This window comes from Loxodonta africana, chromosome 18 (assembly GCF_030014295.1).
Source record: "Loxodonta africana isolate mLoxAfr1 chromosome 18, mLoxAfr1.hap2, whole genome shotgun sequence".
In the NCBI taxonomy this organism is placed as follows: Eukaryota; Metazoa; Chordata; class Mammalia; order Proboscidea; family Elephantidae; genus Loxodonta; species Loxodonta africana.
In genome coordinates this window covers 28,096,952-28,111,373 of record NC_087359.1, presented here as the reverse complement: position 1 = coordinate 28,111,373, position 14,422 = coordinate 28,096,952, and positions in this window count along the sequence as shown.

Genomic DNA, 14,422 nt, shown 5'->3' with positions numbered 1-14,422 from the left:
TTTACCTGGTTTTGATATCAGGGATATGCTGGCTTCATAGAATGAGCTTGGGAGTATTCCGTCCTTTTCTGTGGTCTGAAATACCTTCAGTAGTAGTGGTGTTACCGCTTCTCTGAAAGTTTGGTAGAACTCTGCGGTGAAGCCGTCAGACCAGGGCTTTTTTTTTGGTTGGGAGTTTTTTGATTACCTTTTCAATTTCTTCTTTTGTTATGGGTCTATTTAGTTGTTCTGCCTCTGTTTGTGTTAGTTTAGGTAGGTAGTGTGTTTCTAGGAATTCATCCATTTCTTCTAGGTTTTCAAATTTTGAAGTCACAGCTTTAGTGAGTGGCACAACCTGATAAATTGACTTGGTAATCCCAACTCTGGAAATCTATAAGTATTCCAAAAATACTTTCCAGAGGCAAAAGTAACTCAAGTTAGCTATCAGAACCCTCTGTGAAACACTCGTCTCTGGAAAGCATTAAGCTCCATTGTAAGTGAAAACAGCTGACTTGTCTATACTGTCCTATAGTTAACATCTGTCAGTCCTCCCAGAGCCTTCTCATTGTTTTGGAAAAAACTGAATTTCTTGATCTGCAAAGCTTAGGCTCAGACTCTAGTTATATTCCTGACCCACCCAACGTCAAGTTCTCCTGACACAAACTGTCAAATACCCTCCAAGGCGGCTGCATCTTGGCTTCTCCCACTGGAACCTTGGAGGTGCTGCCTGGTGACTTAGAAAGTCCCCAGTTTCCTTCCTTTAATACCCCTTGGAAATATAAATATATAAATATATAAATATATAAATATATAAATATATAAATATATAATCTCAGGGCAGATCCCACAGGTTTTCAAATGAAAGAGACATGTAGAAAGTTCCAGGCATGGTGTTTTCGTCTGAATCTGTCTCATCCATAAGGGGAAAGAGAAGCCTTAAGCTGCCTCATTCAATATCTTCCTCTGATAGAAGGCAAGCATGATTTTGAAATATATGGGATCAATTTTAAATTTTGTTCCTTCTTTTATTCTTGGCCTAGAGTGGAAGTGAAGAATGAGGAAGCAGGACATAGCCAGTATGTACTCTCTCTTATTTTTATTACTTCAGGATTATCTCAGGTCATTTACGTTTTTAAAAAAATTTTGTTGTGCTTTAAGTGAAAGTTTACAAATAAGTTGGAATGTCATACAAAAATTTATAAACACCTTGGCACATACCCCTAATTGCTGGCCCCCTAATGAGACAGCACACTCCTTCCCTCCTCTATTTCTTTTTGTGTCCATTTGGCCAGGTTCTGACCCTCTCTTACCTCTCATCACCCCTTCAGACAGGAGATGCCAACATAGTCTCATGTGTCTATTTGAATAGGAGCTCTTTTAATTGCTGGTGAGAGTGTAATTGGTTCTCTGGGCAATAATTAGGCATTATCTCCTAAAGCTGGATGTTCTTTTACTCTATAGCCCACAATTCCCCTCTTAGATATATGCTTTAGAGAAACTTGCCCCAAGAACCAAGAGCTGTGTCCTGTCTTTACCTCTTACTATGTGTGTAACCTTGGAGTCTTGGATGGTGCAAACGGTTAATGCGCTCAGCTGCTCACTGAAAGATTGGAGGTTCAAGTCTACGCAGGGGCACCTTGGAAGGAAGGCCTGGCAATCTACTTCTGAAAAATCAACTATAAGTAAACCCTATGGAGCACAGTTCTACTCTGACGCACATGAGGTGGCCAGGAGTCAGAGTCAAATTGATAATCGTTTCTTTTTTTTACCTGTTTAACCCTGGGCATGTCACTTAGCGTCTCTGTGCCTCAGTTTTCTCTTCTGTAAAATGGAATTAATAATAGAACCTTCCTTTTAGGGTTGTTGTGTGGATTAAATGAATGAACATTTTAAAGTGCTTAGAATGTTAACTGTTTCATAAAATAAAAGTAAATAGGCACGTGTATGTGATGTTGTTGTTGTTATTTGCCATTGAGTCAATTTTTGACTAACAGTGACCACATATACACAGTAGAACTGCCCCATAGGGTTTCTAGGCTATAATCTTTACCTCTATGCTGAGCAAATAATTGGAGAAGCTGGACTATACGTATGCTGAACAAATAATCCAAGAAACTGAACTGTATGAATAAGAATGTAGCATTGGGATTGGAGGAAGGCTCATTAACAACCTCAGATAGGCAGATGACGGAACCTTGCTTTAGGAAAATGAAGAGGATTTAAAGCACTTACTGGTGAAGAGCAAAGACCACAGCCTTCAGTAAGGATTACATCTCAACATAATGAAAACAAAAATCCTCACAACTGGACCAATTTACAACATCATGATAAATGGAGAAAAGACTGAAGTTGTCAAGGATTTCATTTTACTTGGATGCACAATCAACACCCTTGGAAGCAGCAGTCAAGAAATCAAATGATGCATTACGTGGGCAAATCTGCTGCAAAAGACTACTTTAAAGTGTTAAAAAGCAAAGATGTCACTTTAAGGACTAAGGTGAGTGTCATCCAAGCCATGGTGTTTTTAGTTGCATGATATATGCATGAGAAAACTGCACAATGAATAAGGAAGACTGAAGAAGAGTTGATGCCTTTGCATTATGGTGTTGGCAAAGAATATCGAATATACCATGGACTACCAGAAAAATGAACAAATCTGTCTTGGAAGAAGTTCAGTCGGAATGCTCCTTAGAAGTGAAGATGGCAATGCTTTGTCTCACATACTTTGGACATGTTATCAGGAGGGACCAGTCCCTGGAGAAGGACATTATGCTTGGTAAAGTAGAGGGTCAGTGTCATGGATTGAATTGTGTCCCCCCAAAATATCTGTCAACTTGGCTAGGTCATGATTCCCAGTATTGTATGATTGTCCACCATTTTGTCATCTGATGTGATTTCCCTATGTGTTGTGAATTCTGTCTCCATGATGTTGATGAGAGGGGATTAGTGGCAGTTATGTAAACTCAGTCTACAAGATTAATCTACAATTTCAGCCAATCTCTTTTGAGATATAAAAGAGAGAAGCAAGTGGAGAGACATGGTGACCTCATACCACCAAGAAACAAGAGCCAGGAGAATAATGTGTCCTTTGGACCCAAGGTCCCTGCGCTGAGAAGCTCCTTGATTTGGAAAGATTGATGACAAGGAACTTCCCCCGGAGCAAACAGGGAGACAAAGCCTTCCCCTGGAGCTGGCACCCTGAATTCAGACTTCTAGCCTTCTAGACTGTGCGAAAATAAATTTCTCTTTGTTAAACCATCCACTTGTGGCATTTCTGTTATAACACCACTGAATAACTAAGACACTGTGTATTTGATCTTTTTCCTTAGTCTTCCTGTTATTAATTTCTACTTTTATGGCAATGTGATCAGAGGGGATGCTTTGTATTATTTTGATGTTTTGGATTTTATTGAGGATTGCTTGGTGGCCTCAAACGTGGTCTATTCTGGAGAATGTTCCATGTGCATTAGAAGCAAGTGTACACTTTGATGCTGTTGAGTGGAGTGTTCTATACGCTTCTATGAGGCCAAGTTGGTTGATGCGGCCTTTAGATCTTCTGTATCTTTGCTGAGTTTCTTTCGATGTTCTGTCCTTTATTAAGAGCAGTGTGTTGAAGTCTCCTACTATTATTGTAGGACTGTTGATTTCTCTTTTCGGTGCTGTTAAAATTTGTTTTATGTATTTTGGAGGCCTGCTGTTGGGTGCATATTTATTAAGGTTATGTCTTCTTGATGGATTGTGCCTTTAATCATTATATAATGTCCTTTCCTGCCTTTTACGGTGGATTTTGTCTTAAAGTCTACTTTATCTGAGATTAGTATTGCCACTCCTGCTCTTCTTTTGGTTACTGTTTGCTTGGTATATTTTTTCTGTCCTTTGATTTTTAATATATTTATGTCTTTGTGTCAAAGGTGTATCTCTTGTAGACAGCATATTGATGGTTTGTTTTTTTTTTTTTAATCCATTCCATCACTCTCTTTGTCTTTATGGGTGTATTTAAGCCATTTACATTTGGGTATGATTATTGATAGGTATGAGTTTATTACTGTCATCTTGTGCTTTGTGTGTGTGTGTGCGGTGCTGACGTTTGCTTTGCTCCTGTTACTTTCCTGTGCTGAGTTCCGTTTGTTTGTGGATTTTCTTTTATTTTGTTATTATAGCTCTCGTGTTTACTGAGTTTTTATGTTTTTCTTCTTTATTTTAATGACTAGCTTTGTTAACTTCCTTTGTGGTTACCTTGAAAATTTGTGTGTGTGTGTGTGTGTGCGTGTGTGTGATCATCACCGTTATCTATTTCTAAAATATTTTCATCACCTCAAACATAAACTCTGTATGCATTAAGCAATAAGTCCCCATTCCCGCCCTCCCTCAGCCTCTGGTTACCACAAATCTACTTTCTGTCTCTAGGCACTTGCCTGTTGTAGATATTTCGTATTTAAAAACCCAAGAAGACCAGTTTCCTTCGTGTGGATTCTGACTTACGGTGACCCCACACGTGTCAGCGTAGGACTGTGCTCCAGAGGTTTTCAGGGGCTGGGTTTTGGCAGCAGATCGCCAGGACTTCGTTGCCTCTGGGTGGACTCAAACCTCAGACCTTTTGGTCAGCAGAGGAGAGCACTAACTGTTTGCCCCACCCAGACACCTATTTCATATAAACTACGAAACTAAACCCATTGCCTTCCAGTTGACTCTGACTCACAGCAACCCTACAGGACACAGTAGAACTGCCCCAAAGGGTTTCCGAGGCTGTGTCTTTACAGAAGCAGAGCGCCACATCTTTCTTCCACAGAGGTGCTGCTGAATTCCCAGCGCCAGCCTTTCAGTTAGTAGCTGAGCACTTCAACCACTGCACCACCAGGTTCCGTATTTCATATAAGTGGGGTCGTAAAACATTTGTCCTTTTGTGTTTGGCGTATTTCACTCAGTGTGATGTTGTCAAGGTTCATCCATGTCATAGTAGGTATCAGTACTTCTTTCCTTTTCCTGGTTGAATAAAATCCCATTGCACAGATATACTTCATTTTGTTTATCCATTCATCTGTTGATGGACTCCTCCTCCTGCGCTGATCAGGGCCTTCGATGAGACAGTTCCAGGATTGGCCATCCCCTGAGTTAGGAGTGCTGGTGGTGCTGCGATGGTTAAGCACTCAGCTGCTAATTGGAAGATTGGCAGTTCAAACCCACCAGCTGCTCCGTGGGAGAAAGATGTTCCACTCTGCTTCTGTAAAGATTTACAGCCCTGGAGACCCTATGGGGCAGTTCTACTCTGTCCTATGTGGTCACTATGAGTTGGAATTGACTGGATGGCAGCGGGTTTAATGGGAGTTAGGTAGTTAATAGACAGCTGAGCATTGTCCTTGACCTGCCACGCCACCAGAACCTTCCATGTGTAACTAAGAATCATACTTCTTTGCCTAGCCATTTTCAGAGTCACCGTAGCAGGGTGGCTTTGTGCAAAGAAGTAGGAAGTATGAAAGTTGAGTGCAGATGTGGCTGCTGGGCGAGCAGCTAGGCTCACCCACAAGCAGAGGCTCTCACTCACACAGGCCTCCCTCATACTCCCGGTCTAGCAAGATTACACATCGTGTCAGGGACCACAGGAAAGTCAAAGTCACTGATGCTGAGGGTCTGCTGGGCCCTGGAGCAATTCCTCTTGGTACTTTGTACCTCAGTTTCTTCACAGAAGTTCCTTCTGGAACGCTCCTGCCCATACCCTAGAAAGACAAAGCCAATGTAGAATGTTGGAAGGGGAGGGCATCAGAGCCCACTGCTTTGAGGGATTTCCAATAGCATCTGTCGTTGATATAAATGAAGGTTATACTCTGACACACGTGGAGTTGCCATGAGTTGGAATTGACTTGACAGCAGCTGGTTGGTTTTTATGTCCCAGATATTGCACACATATGTATAGCTATGGTTTATTAGACACGTCAGGTGATTCCAACTGGCAACCATGGTTGAGAACCAGTGCTAAGAGTGCATCAACAGAAAGGCAGGTGCGAACCACGGAGTAACACCGTGACAAAGGCATGGAGGCGTGCTTGGACTGGGGGTGTTTGGGATTGGCTGGGGTCTGCCATGCTCAGGGGGCACAGAGGACTTGCTCTGTGCAGCGAAGTCTCTTGTAAACACCCCACAGACAGAGAGCTGAGGGACAGAGAGGCTCAGAGGCCCCCTTCTTCAGAAGGGAGGGGGGTCTTCTTTTGGATTGGAAACCAAAGCTTGAGTGAAGTCACTGTGAAGCCCAAGACCATCTCTGATGGGCAGGGCAGAACCATCTATGCAGCTGTTAGCAAAACGAAGCAGGTCCCCACAACAGAACTGTCAGATTGTAACCATGTGTGCTGGCTTTAAGCAACCCTGGTGGCACAGTGATTAGGTGCTCAGCTGCTAACTGGAAGGTCAGTGGTTTGAACCTACCAGCCACTCCAAGGGAGAAAGATGTGGTGTCTTATTTATTAGTGCTGCTGGAACAGAAATGGAACAGAAATACAAGCAGATGTCTTTAACAAAGAAAAATTTATTCTCTCACAGTCTAGGAGACTAGAAGTCTGAATTCAGGGTGCCAGCAACAGGGGAAGGTTTTCTTTCTCTGTCGGCTCTGGAGGCAAGTCTTTGTCATCAATCTTCCCTGGTCGAGGCACTTCTCAGCACAGGAGTCCTGGGTCCAAAGGACGAGTTATTCTCCTGGCTCTTGTTTCTTGGTGGTATGAAGTCCCCCTCTCTCTCTGCTTGCTTCTCTCTTATATCTCCAGGAGATTGGCTTAAAACACAATATAATCCTGTAGATCAACATAACAGCCGCTCATCCCATCTCATTAAGATCATAGCGATAGGATTTACAGCACATAGCAAAATCACATCAGATGACAAAATGGTGGACAATCACACAACACTAGGAATCATGGCCTAGCCAAATCGATACACGTGTTTTGGGGGGATACAATTCAATCCATGAGATGTAGCAATGTGCTTCTGTAATACTTTTTGTTGTTGCTAGGTGCCGTCGAGTTGCTTCCGACTCAAAGCGACCCTACGTACAACAGAACTAAACACTGCCTGGTTCTGTGCCATCCTCACAATCGTTGCTATGCTTGAGTCCATTGTTGCAGCCACCGTGTCAATCCATCTAATTGTGCGTCTTCTTCTCTTTCACTGACTCTCTACTTTATCAAGCATGATGTCTTTCTCCTGGGACTGGTGTGTTCTACTTGGAATGCACCATCATTTGAGGCTTTACAGGTGGTATCTCACTTGTTCTCTAACACATACATTCTAGCAAAAGGTCACATCCTGATTTCCCCTCCATGATGTAATACAGTCAAGAGGGAGAGAGCCAAACACTCTTAAGCCCTCCTGAGGTCTTTGGAAGTTTAAGTTCAAAAGTTATCTTTCATCTCAGCTTTTTTATTACCATCGGCTCCTCTCCTCCAAGGAACTGACCACACCTCTCCACCAGAGACTTCTACCATAGCACCTGTAAGACTTCGTATGTCTTACTCATTTTATTATACCTTAAACGTATGCATGTATGTACTCCCAGCAACTAGCTTCATAAATGTTGACTGAATAAAATAGAAAACAAATTAAAGGGATGTACTGAAGCAAATCAGAAACTTACTCGTCAACGTGTGTTGGAACCTGCAGGACTGGATCTGTGCAAAAAGACAACAACAAAGACATCATCAGACAGACTCTAAAACATCACAATTCCTAGAGGGTTTCCAGGACTGAGTCACAAGTGGTACCAATAACTTAGATTGACCTGCATGAGATAACGTAGGTGAAGGCACTTTAGAAAACATACACACGCACAAAGACACTTGTGATTGTTGTTGAGACCAATAGAGAATTGAGAGCAGAATGGAACTTGCAAATCATAGAAGGACGGACCAGTCATAGCCCATGATAGATAAGGTATGTCAAGCCATGGGTCACAGTGTCATTATCTGATCCATCAGGCCTTTGAAAACCTAAACCATCACTTTGTCAGATACCTGGAGTGGTACCAGATCTTCCCATTAGGAAAAGTAAAACTATGGCTTAAGGATCGATTTTGTTGTTGATGAGAATCTGATGGGATGGTAAATGGATACACCCGTTTTAGGCAGTACTATGGTGATCCTAAAGCCTTCAAGTGTTTATTTCCTTGGATTTATTCTATTCCTATGAAATCTAGTTTCAAAATAATACAAGATAAAGGAAACTACTTGTGTACAAAGATGCTCACAGTTGCATTATAAATGACCTAACTATTCAATAATATGGCTAATTTATAGAATGTCCACTTGGCAGAAAAGTAAGGCTTCTAAAAGGGCTTATTAGGCTTTAAAACGTACAAATCGTCATGCTATTATATTCAGAAAAAACAGTGTTCTAATGTAACAATGTACTATGTAATGTATTAATGAATTACTCTAACTATGGGGAAATTCTTCAGTGCACATAGAAAAAACTAGATGGAATGACAAAAGGTTTACTATAAGTTATCTTTGTCAGAAGTGAAGATATTTATTCTTTTCTGCATTTCTCAAAATTTCTACAAGAGTAGGCATTACTTTTTCAATTGAAAAAATGCTTTTTCTCAAAGTCAATTTTATATTTGCAGCAGTCAAAAACGGCAGAATTTCTCCCTCCCTAGATCTCCTGGGTACAAATCCAGGGGAAGTTCCTGATTCCTTGGGGAATGTGGCGTGCATGTGTGTGTGTGTGTGTGTGTGGGCACATCTACAATCCACAGGCATGAGGCTGCACAGTAATGAGGTATTTCCGATCATAGAAACCCTGTGGCTATACATCCAGATGGTATCAAGGCTGGGGGACAAGGATGGCAGACACTGTAATAAGACTGTATACAGAGTGCCAGGGTCCACCGGCTCTCCTCATGATGACAGACAGCTACCCAGTACTCCTGGCCCTCGGGATCCTCAGAGGAAGGAAAGTCTTTCAAGCTTTATCGTCTGTTGACTTTGCTTTAACAGCCCAGCTCCCACGTGACGGCATATAGTGTTCACAACAGCAGAAGCACGCTTGCCATATGTGGTCTGTGGGCAGTAAACAAACAATTCACTAAACCAAAAACATTTTAGGAAGCAGAGGAGGAACTAGCAGTCAGTAAGCTTAGGTTTTCTCTCCATTAATCACCTCTCAGCACACTCTCACAAACAGACTGATGCAAGAGACAGGAAACAAAGGCACACGACGAGCGTCCAACTGAAACAGACAAGGCAAAGTGCGATTACAACCCAGTTACCTCAGCACAGCCCTGAAGCATGCAAGCCAGGAAAAAGCAAGAATGCATATTCCAAAGAAAACACAGCAGTGAGGAAGGCATGCTGTTGATTCGATTCAGCCGCCCTAAAGTTATCACAGATAAAGACAGATGAAGAGGACACCGCCAAATTCTAGCAGTTCACCAGAAACAAGACATGGAGACCAACATCACTTAGAATCCTGTTCATAGGCTCATCTTGGAGATACGTGTTTGCTCACTCACACAGACTTGTCTTCAGACATTGAGGGCTCAGGTCGAAAAATGTGCCCTGTACCAGAAAGGTTCCAGTAACAATACAGGACATTGCAGTAGAGAGGGAAGTTCCTGGAATGACTACACCTGTGTCTAAAAAAAAAAAACAAAACTGAAACCCATTAACGTCAAGTCGATTCTGACTCATAGTGACCCTATAGGACAGAGTAGAACTGCCCCATATGGTTTCCAAGGAATACCTGGTGGATTGGAACTGCTGACCTTTTGGTTCGCAGCCACTACGCCACCACGTTTCTAAGAACCATGATTTTCTAGGCTTAAACCCAACAAATCAAACCCACTGCCACCGAATCGATTCTGACTCACAGAGACCCTGTAGGCCTAGGGTTTCTAAGGTTGTATCTTTTATGGAAACAGACTGCCACATCTTTCTCCTGTGTATCGGCTGGTGGGTTCGAACCGCCAACCTTTCAGTTAACAGCTGAGCGCTTAACCACAGTGCCACCAGGGCTCCTTTTGCTGGGCTTAGGAGAAGACAAACTCTAATAGGAAGACCTGCTGTTTGTCTTAGCCTTCCCATCCACTCAGTGAAGTAAGATACCTGGAATAAACTTCTGCAAAGTTGTAGGCCAGGTAAAAGCACAGCTATTAAGTCATTTCTCACAGAAACTTCCTGGCTTTTGAGGTTATGGTAACAATGACCTTGTCTGTAGATTTTTTTCCTTAAAGGTTCATTTCAATCTGAGATCTGCTTTAGCATACTACATTAAAAAAAAAAAAAAAGTATGGGGGAAGAGATAAAACCAGAAATGGCAGACTGTTGACAACTGCTCAAGATGAGAAACGGGAGCATTAGGGAGTTATTTTATTATTACTTTACATATGCTTGAAATTTGCTGTAATAAAAAAGGTTGAAGATAAAAAATATTTGGAAAGCCAACAAAATAAAAGAAAAAAGGCATCATCTGAAACGTGCAATAAAAGCCAACATGAAAAAGTAACTGCTTTAGATTATAACAATGAGACCTGATATCAGACAAGATTCTTATTTAGGGAAAAAAAAAAAGTTTTCAGCCATGTGAAAAGAAACACTGGTTTAACTGTCAGGCCATAAACAAATACTGCTGCAAAATACACCGCTCTATCTATATGGAGACTGATAAGGATAAAAGCCAATCTCATGTAGCTGTTTTACTTCCGGGGGGGGGGGCGGGTGGCAGGGAAGAGGGTTGCTTCGTAAGTGTAAAAATGGATGTTATTCAAGGTAAAGGTAGGATAATATAAGGTAAAGGTAAAGATATGAGAAGAGGGGGAATAAAAGCTAGAATCAATGTTTGCTCTCTCCAGGATTAACAAGGAAAGAAACAACCCTGCTCACTTCCCCCAGAACAGCCACTGGCCTCTCTCCATCCCCCTAGTGTGTCCTGCTCAGACCTGAACTGGCATGACCTTTAAACTTGGAGAAACCTGTAAGAACAGCTAGCCTGGATGAGGTTACAGGACACTGTTGGTACCACTTTGTGCTAATCTAACTCTCCTTTTAACCAGAGACAGAAATGACTCAAAATAGATTTTCCCATCTTTCCTTTGTCCAAAATCATAAAGGTAAAAAAAATCTCTAGAGGTGGAGCCAAGATGGTGGAATAGACAGACGCTTCGGGCGAGCCCTCCTTATGACAAAGACCCAAAAAACCAAGAGAGGTGAGTATATTTACGACAAGCTAGGAGCCCTGAACATCAAAGGCAAGCTTAGAAAACGAACTGAAGGGCAGGGGAGGAAGAGACGGTTCAGAAGTGGAGAGGAGTTACTGGACCTGAACAGCAGGAGGCCCTCAGGCACCATTGCCGGAGCCGCAGCAGCGGTGGGCTGGTACTAGCCTTCAGCCGCAGTTTCCTCAGGGAGAAGCACCCAGACACAGAGCCTGCTCACACCTCTGGAACCTGAGAAGAATGGCACTGTCAGCAAAAGCTAAGTACTTGCGTATATTTTACTGTCCTCCCCACCCCCAAGCTGGCTTCAGCAGCTGACTTCCCTGGGCCTGAGAGAGGCACTGTTGAGCACCTAGAGCCATCCTCCCAGCCTCGGAGAAGGAATAAATTTGCAATTGGGGGAAAAGATAATTTGCCAGCTCCACTAACGGGGGGAGCTCAGGACAGAAGCGGCTCCTGTCCAGCCATAAACGGTCTGTGGACTTTGAGCACCTTTCCCCTCTGCATGGACCTGTGTGGGCCTATTTCAGGAGAATAGGCCCTTGTTGGCAAACTTCAATCATTTCAGCTGTGCGGTGGAGAGGTGGGCGTTTGATGTTTGACATTGCTTTGCCTATTAAACAGGGTCCTCACCTACCCGCAGGAGCCTAAGGACTGGTAGCTCCACTCAGGTCACTCAGCCACCTGTGACAGGGGTCCAAGGGTAACTGGTACCTCCAAGTCGTTACAACCAAAAACACTGAGTGCCCATGGCCCATCTGCAGAGCCCACCCACCTGTACACTCTAGGGAATGGGGACATGCTTTCCTCAGAGACATGTGGGAGATGATTCTCAGTCCCCTGCCTTGTTCAGATTGTGACCTCCTGCTACAACCAGATACTGGTACCTACACCAATCACCCCTGCCCCTCTAATACTGTAGAACAGAGCCTGTACCACACACTTGATGATCAGCTACCTGGACACCTAAGCTGAATTCATACAAGAAAAGTGAATGGACTCCTAGACTGATACACCTGATAACAGCTCTAGCCATCTGGGGACAGGACATCAGAGCGCCAAAGGCGAAAAATCAAGATGCCTCACTCAAGCAACCCATTTGGGCATATCAAAACGAAACAAAGCAAGAAGCTACGACACAGTAAGTAGACATGAAATAAACTAATACAATAACTTATAGATGCCTCAGAGACAACAGTCGATATCAAGTCACATAAAGAAACAGACCATGATTGCTGCAACAAGCTCTCAAAATAAAGAATCAATGGATCTTCTAGATGAAAGTGCAATTCTGGAATTACCAGAGGCAGAATAAAAAGATTAATATACAGAACCCTTCAAGACATCAGGAAGGAAATGAGGCAATACGCAGAACAAGCCAAGGAAAACACAGATGAAGCTATTGAAGAAATTAAAAGGGTTATTCAGGAACATAATGAAAAATTTAACAAGCTGGAAAAATCATAGACAGACAGCAATCAGAAATTCAGAAGATTGACAATAAAATTACAGAAGTAGACAACTCGATACAAACTCAGAGGAGCAGAATTGAGCAAGTGGAATGCAGAATTTCTGAACTTGAAGATAAAGCACTTGGCCCTAATATATTTGAAGAAAAATCAGATAAAAGAATTTTAAAAAATGAAGAAAACTTAAGAATCATGTGGGACTCTATCAAGAGAAATAACCTACGAGTGATTGGAGAACCAGAACAGGGAGGGGTAGCAGAAAATACAGAGAGAATTGTTGAAAATTTGTTGGCAGAAAGCTTCCCTGATATTGTGAAAGATGAGAAGATATCTATCCAAGATGCTCATTGAACTCCTCCACATAAGGTAGATGTTAAAAGAAGGTCACCAAGACATATTATAATCAAACTTACCAAAACTAAAGATAAAGAGACAATTATAAGAGCAGTGAGAGATAAACGAAAAGTCACCTACAAAAGAGAGCCAATAAGAACAAGCTCAGACTACTCGGCAGAAACCATGCAGGCAAGAAGGCAATGGGATGACATATTTAAAAAAAAATTGAAGGAAAAAAATTGCCTGCCAAGAATCATATATCCATTAAAGCTGTCTCTGAAATATGAAGGTGAAATTAAGACATTTCCAGATAAACACAAGTTGAGGGAATTTGTAAAAACCAAACCAAAACTACAAGAAATACTAAAGGGACTTCTTAGGTTAGAAAATCAATAATATCAAGACTAGAACACTGGGCAGAGCCACCAGAAGTCAACCCAGACAGGGAAATCCAAAGAAACAAAGCAAGAGTATTAAAAAAAAAAAAAAAAAAATGCCCAAAACAGGGTAACAGCAATGTTATTGTAAAAAAGAAGGCAACATTAAAATAATAAAGAGGGACTAAGAAATGTAATTATACACCTTCCATATGGATAGGAAGATACAGTGATACAAAGAAATAAAAGTTAGTTTTAAATTTAGAAAAATAGGGGTAAATAATAAGGTAACCACAAAGGAGACAAACTATCCTACTCATCAAAATAAAACACAAGGAAAAAGGAGACTCAGCAGAAACAAAATCAACAACAACAAATACGATGAAATGACAATATGTAAAGAAAACCTACTCAGCACATAAAATCAAGTAGAAAAAAGAAACTGTCAACACACAAAAAAAGACATCGAAATGATAGCACTAATTTCATACCTATCCATAATTACCCTGAACGTAAATGGACTAAAGGCACCAATAAAGAGACAGAGAGTGGCAGAATGGATTAAAAAACAAGATCCGTCTATATGCTGCCTATAAGAGACACACCTTAGACTTAGAGACACAAACTAAAACTCAAGGGATGGAAAAAAATATATCAAGCAAACAACAATCAAAAAAGAGCAGGAGTGGCAATATTAATTTCTGACAAAATAGACTTTAAAGTTAAATCCATCAGAAAGGATAAGGAAGGACACTATATAATGATTAAAGGGACAATACACCAAGAAGATATAACCAGATTAAATATTTATGCACCCAATAACAGGGCTGCAAGATACATAAAACAAACTATCAGTGTTGAAAGTGAGATAGACAGCTCCACAATAATAGTAGGAGACTTTAACACACCACTTTCGGTGAAGGACAGGATATCCAGAAAGAAGCTCAATAAAGACATGGAAGATCTAAATGCCACAATCAACCAACTTGACCTCGTAGACATATACAGAACACTGCACCCAACAGCAACCAAGCATACTTTCTTTTCTAGTGCACATGGAACAT